We start from the raw sequence: 6,476 nt of genomic DNA on the forward strand, positions 1-6,476 counted from the left end.
TTATAAACTTTTATTTTTCAATTAAACAAGTGTTACTGTCCTAATTTAACTAAATTGAGTAGGCTCAATTGCCCCTACACTTAAAAACCCAAAACCTAAGCCCATTAACATGCAAATTAAAAACTATAAAATAGAAAACCTAGGTATTCTCTAAACCTAGTAGCCGAACACAACACACACAACAACACTAAATTTCGAAAATAGGATAGGAGGAAAAACAAGGAGTCTTCGTCGCCCGTTCGATCTTCTTCGCACCCCTCGCCGACGATCGTATATTCGAGCATCTTAAAACGCAAAGACACGTTTTCTAAACACTTTTACGGAACATTAAAATCATATTATGCATGTTTTAATTATGTTTGCATGAAAAATATGGGAGTCTAAATTGCCAAAAATTTCGATGATTATTTGTAAGGTTTCGAAAGTTTTTATGTAAATATGAACGAGTTATGATTTCCAACGAGTACGCTGCCAACATAAGACGTTGAAGAAATAGAACAAGTGTCGTTTAGGCACGAGACGAGGGCTGTACAAGAGTTAGAAGGGGGCAGTGCAAGGTGAGGGTAGTGTCCTAGGGTTTTCATGGCATTATGGCTTGTAAGGGCTCGGCCATGAAGAGGACTGCACCAGGGCTCGACCAAACTTGGTCTCGGCCCTGTGCAGGCGATGTTCGAGGGCTAGGTAGAGTTCTAGCATGGATAGGACTCAAGCTGCTGCATTCAAGGAAGAGTTTGCATGTATTGGGACTCTTCCTATGTACGCGCAAGGGGCGAGTGCTTCACGGGGGGGCTCGTGGCTAGGGCAGGGTGGTTCAGGGTTGGTCCAGTAGGGTCTAAGGAGGATGGCTAGGGGTTGCGTCAGGGTCTGGTGCAGGCCGGCTCGACGGTGGCTCGAGCAAAACGTGAGGGAACTCGAGCAGCTTGTTCTTGTGCGCAGTGGCTTCTCGCATGGGCTGAGGGTTCATGTGTGGTTCAAGGGGGTTCGGTTGGGTCCTCAGGAGGTCTGGTCAGGGGATGACTCGAGGTGGCTCGAGAAAAATGGAATATGGCTCAAAGGGAACTTGCATGGGTTCGAATTGGGCTGGTAGAAAAGAAAAGTGTCGAACCATGGTCTTAGGGGGTTGAGTCATAGTTCACGAGGATATGTTAGGTATAAAAAGTCTGTGTTTAAAATTTGGAAAGAAAATATTAAAGTTTGAATTAATTCGGGAATAAAACGCTTCACGAATGAGTAATTAAATAATTAAATTGAAATCCTCGAATTTACGTCACATAAAAATATCTAAAATTTAAATTAAGCCTAAATAATTATTTGGGATGGTCTAGTGTAAGGTTTAAAATTAAGACGACGTAATCCAACTGCATGCAAATCTAACAATTATGAAAAATGGCTAATTAATTGATTTTAATTGCTTAATTATTTATGTGACAAGCATGATTATTTGTTAAATATGATTTTATTTTTCATGATACATAAAACTGTACTTTTAAAGATTATTCGAGTTGCGATCGAGGAACGGAGACCGAGGGCTGAAAAATAAAAAATGTTTTTATTGTTTTAATTATTTAAAATATGAGTAATGCTTTTTCATATTTTTGAAAATAAGGGGTTTTGAGGTGATTTTATACGCCGGGACTTAAATTTTATCGGTGTTGGTTTTTCAACAAAAATACGAACTTTTTTGGAAACCTGGCTATGAAATTCACAAACTTATTTAAACAAAACTATTTTAATATTTTAATTAAATTATAATTAAACATTAAGGGGCCTAATTTGTATGCTTAATGGACCTAAGTTTAATTAAGGAATTATTAACTATAAAATATGTTAATCCCACCCCAAACCCTACACAAACTCACGCCACACACCTTCACAAACCTCTCCAAACACACGACACACACACAAAATATTTTGAGAAGAAAATTTCGAAGAAGCTTCAAGGATTTCAGCCTAGGGTTTTTTTCCTCGTCGTCGTTCTTCAATCGCCATCGAATATTCGTGCGTTTAAAACGCAAAGGCACGCCATTCATCTCTTTTTCTCGTCTAGCATATCGTATTATCGTTTTAATTACGTTTGTATGAAAAGCATGGTGTTCTTATTATTTTTTTCGGGTTTTTGCATATACATGAGATAAACTAATGGTTTTATGTTCCAATTCATGTCCTATACGTGTTAAGGGGCTGACATGATGTTAGGTTATGGTTAAGTGTTGTTTATACATGATTTAAAGGGTCCTAAGACACACCATACACGCTGCAAAATCGTAGGACAAAGGCTAGAACCGAAACCATGCACTTGCGGAACATAGGGCTCGTTCAAGGAAGAAGGTTGGGGCATGGCTTGGCTGGGCTAGATTGGGGCTAGCCAGAGTCAAGTATGAGTCGAGGGTTGAGTCCTAGCCACTCTAGGACTCATGCACCAGGGCTGGGAAGGAGTCCTAGCAAGCTAGGACTCCAACCCGAGAGCCCATGGAATCGCGCGGACAGATGCAGCGACGCGCAGGGTTAAGGCTCGGCCAAGGGGGCTATGGGCTGGGATAGAGTGACTCCTTGGGGTCCTGGGTGGGTGCACGAGGGGCTGGTTCAAGGGTTGGGTCGATGGCTAGGGGTCTAGGCACACAAACGTGGAGTCCTTACACTATGGGGGTCTCGGCCGTGAAGTTCTGCTGGTTGTAGGACTTTGGGTTCGAGCTAGATGTGGGGACCCGGACGCTAATCATGTTCTTAATCATCATTAGGACTATTTAATCAATTATAAAACATGGTCTAAATTTTTTTTTTTAAATGCGGAACGTAGTGAAATAAAACGTATATACATCTCAGTATAAAAGTAAAAGTCCTGTATCACATACATTTATTCAACTAAGGTTTCACAGCTAATATCAAGTGTCCAACCCTATCTCTAATCCAAGTCCGGAGCCTCCAATCTAATCACGATCTCTCTTCATCTCCTCAACCCTGAACCTGTCCCGCCTGTTGTCATGCACACGTACAAACACGACAACAGCCGGATAATTCCGGTGAGAATATAATCCCAGTATAAATCAACGAAACATGCAATCATATAAACAAATATAAAGCATGTAACAAATAATAGCAATATGTATCGGAATCTGAAACATAATCAATATCAGACTGTCGACAATGCTCGTAACTTTACAATTCAGACTAGACTCAATCCTAGTCTAGGGATCCCGGTTTCCAGAAGTTGACATTCCATATCGATCACCAGTAATAGAAGAAATTCCGATTATATCCACATCGATATGGTATCGATCACCAGTAATAGAAGAAGCTCTGATTCTATCCACATCGATATCGTATCGATCACCAGTAATAGAAGAAACTCCGATTCTATCCACATCGATATGATATCGATCATCAGTAATAGAAGAAGTTACGATTCTATTCACATCGATACGGTACCGATCACCAGTAATAGAAGAAGCTACAATTCTATCCACATCGATAGCCAATCATCCGGTGACCGACTTTGGCACTTTCGCCAATACACTATCTTGTGACATCGTGCAATGGGCCCGTGGCGATCCCGCCATTATCAGGCACTTCTGTCACAAGATTACTCGTCTAATACCTGCTAGCTATAAATCAAGAGAACAAGTACATCAATCAAATCCATGCAAATATCAATGCAATAAAGAAAAGTATGTGATTTAGGGAAACTCAAGTCTAAACCAACTCAAGTCGATCTCCCAATACCACATTGACTTATACCTTTCTTTCGTCGGTTTCTGGCTCTGTCGAAGTCTCAAAGTTAAAGCTGTCAATATCAATCTGAAATGACATATCGGATAGGCACAACATATCAATATTCAACTCAACTCAGATCTGTTCTGATCAATATTCAATCTCATTCAATATCGACGGCATAACGGTACAATATTGATATCCCCGTCAACTCAGACAACAACAGATAGCAATTACAAATCATAACCAGTAGTCAATACCATCCATAATCTCATAAATCTGAATAATCTCAATCCAATATCTGAAAATTCATAATAATTCCATAAACAATCTTTTCTTTAATCTGTTCTCGATTCTACTATGTCTAATATCTCAAGAACATCATATATCAATCATATCTGATTCTGACAATATCATAATTTCAAATCATATCAAAACGTAATAAAACTTACGTCTAGTTAAAGCTCTCGTAGATAGATACACAGTACCAAACTTAGATTGGAAATCAGATGGTCGGATCTTGTGCAATCTAATTTTTAATCTAAGATGAAGCTTGAGGGTTTCTCTGGAGATTCTCGATTCCTTCTTGCTGCCAAGCTGAAGAAATGAAACCAATTACATATATATATCCAACTTGCATGCCAAAGAAACGTGGCTCATTTTCACACAACTTTCAGGCGGCGCTCGGGCGGTTAATCTTTACCGCTCGGGCGCGGCACCTTCTGTCCGACACATACTTTTTGTTGAACATTGGCGCTCGGGCGGTCAAGAACTACCGCTCGGGCGCCAGACTTTCTGTCCAAAACATTCTCTTGTAATGCATTGGCGCTCGGGCTGTCGTCTTCTACCGCTCGGGCGCCACAGGTTCTGCCCGAAAATCACATAACTCATATGTTTTAACCAATTTGGTCTCGGAGTGGTCCAACTACACGCACATCAATTCATGATCAATAAATCATATCAGATTACGATAATCAATTTCTCGGGCATTACATTTCTCCCCCCCTAAGATATGATTTCGTCCTCGAAATCACAGGCAATTAATCATATCAATAAGAAGGGATGTAATAGAAATTTACATAAGTGCAACAATGCTGGGAATTCCTGTTTCGTGTCTGATTCAGTCTCCCAAGTGGCTTCTTCAATGCCATGCCGAGTCCATTGAACTTTCACAAGCGGAATTGTCTTTGTTCTGAGCTGTTTTTCTTTACGATCGATAATCCGAATCGGTTTCTCGACATAACTCAATGTCTCATCCAGCTCGGTCTCGTCTGGCTGAATAATATGAGAATCATCGGGAGATACTTCAGCAGCATAGATACATGGAAGACATTATGTATTCCTGATAATGAAGGCGTGTAATGCAAGTCAATAGGCACGATTTCCTATCTTTTCGAGAATCTCATATGGACCAACGTATCGTGGAGACAATTTCCCTTTCTTGCCAAATCTGACAACACCCCTGAAAGGAGAAATCTTCAAGAATACCCTGTCTCCTGCCTCAAATACCAACGGTCGTCATCGAACATTGGCATACTTGGCCTGTCGGTCCTGAGCTGCCTTCATTTTCTTCTGAATTAGTTTTACTTTTTCAGTCATATCTCTAATCATATTAGGTCCAGTCTCCGGAACTTCAGAGATATCATCCCAATAAAGAGGGGATCTGCATTTCTTTCCGTACAACGCTTCAAAAGGCGCCATCTCAATACTCGTTTGATAGCTATTGTTGTACGAAAACTCACAGAGAGGCAATGCATCTTGCCAATTAGTGCTAAAATCGAGCACTACAGCTCTCAGCATATCTTCCACTGTTTGAATCGTCCGCTCTGACTATCCGTCAGTCTGTGGATGATATGCGGTACTCAGATGTAACTTCGTACCGAGAGCTTGCTGCAAACTCTGCCAGAAGTGCGAAGTAAACCGAGGATCACGGTCTGAAACAATTGACTTCGGCACTCCGTGAAATCTAATAACTTCTCTGACATAATATCGGCCATCTGGTCATATCTGTATGTTATTTTATATGGAATAAAGCATGCAGATTTTGTCAATCGATCAATCACGACCCAAATCGCATCACAACCTCTGGAGGATCTCGGTAACTGCGTCACAAAATCCATGGAAATGTGATCCCATTTCCATTCAGGAATGGACAAACTCTGCAACAATCCTCCTGGTTTTTTCCTCTCAGCTTTCACCTGTTGGCAATTCAGACATTTGGCTACAAATTCAGTAACATCTGATTTCATTTGCTTCCACCAATATTGTGTCTTCAGATCATTATACATTTTCCTGCCACCAGGACGAATGCTAAAACGACTGTTGTGCGCTTCTGCTAGTATACGTTGTCTCAACTCTGAAACATTCGGCACAACAATACGATTGTTCAAATACAAAATACTGTTTCGAACCTGATACTCCGATTGATGACCAGCTCGGACCATAGCAATCGACTTCTGTACGTTCTGATCAACTTTTTGTGCCTCTTTGATTCTCAATATCAATTATGGTTCAGCGCGAATCGTATATAATCTCAGAGGCTGACAATCTATTGCAAAAGCTAATCCGGACAAACAACAGTCTTCTATCAAATTTGAAACACCAATCGTCGACAAGGATAAAGAACATACCTTTCGACTTAGTGCATCTGCTGCTGCATTGGATTTCCGCGGATAATATTTGATTTCACAATCAAAATCTTTCAATAAATCGAGCCATCTCCTCTGTCTCATATTCAACTCGGATTGTGAAAACAAATACTTCAAGCT

This window comes from Primulina huaijiensis, chromosome 11 (assembly GCF_012295235.1).
Source record: "Primulina huaijiensis isolate GDHJ02 chromosome 11, ASM1229523v2, whole genome shotgun sequence".
Lineage (NCBI taxonomy): Eukaryota > Viridiplantae > Streptophyta > Magnoliopsida > Lamiales > Gesneriaceae > Primulina > Primulina huaijiensis.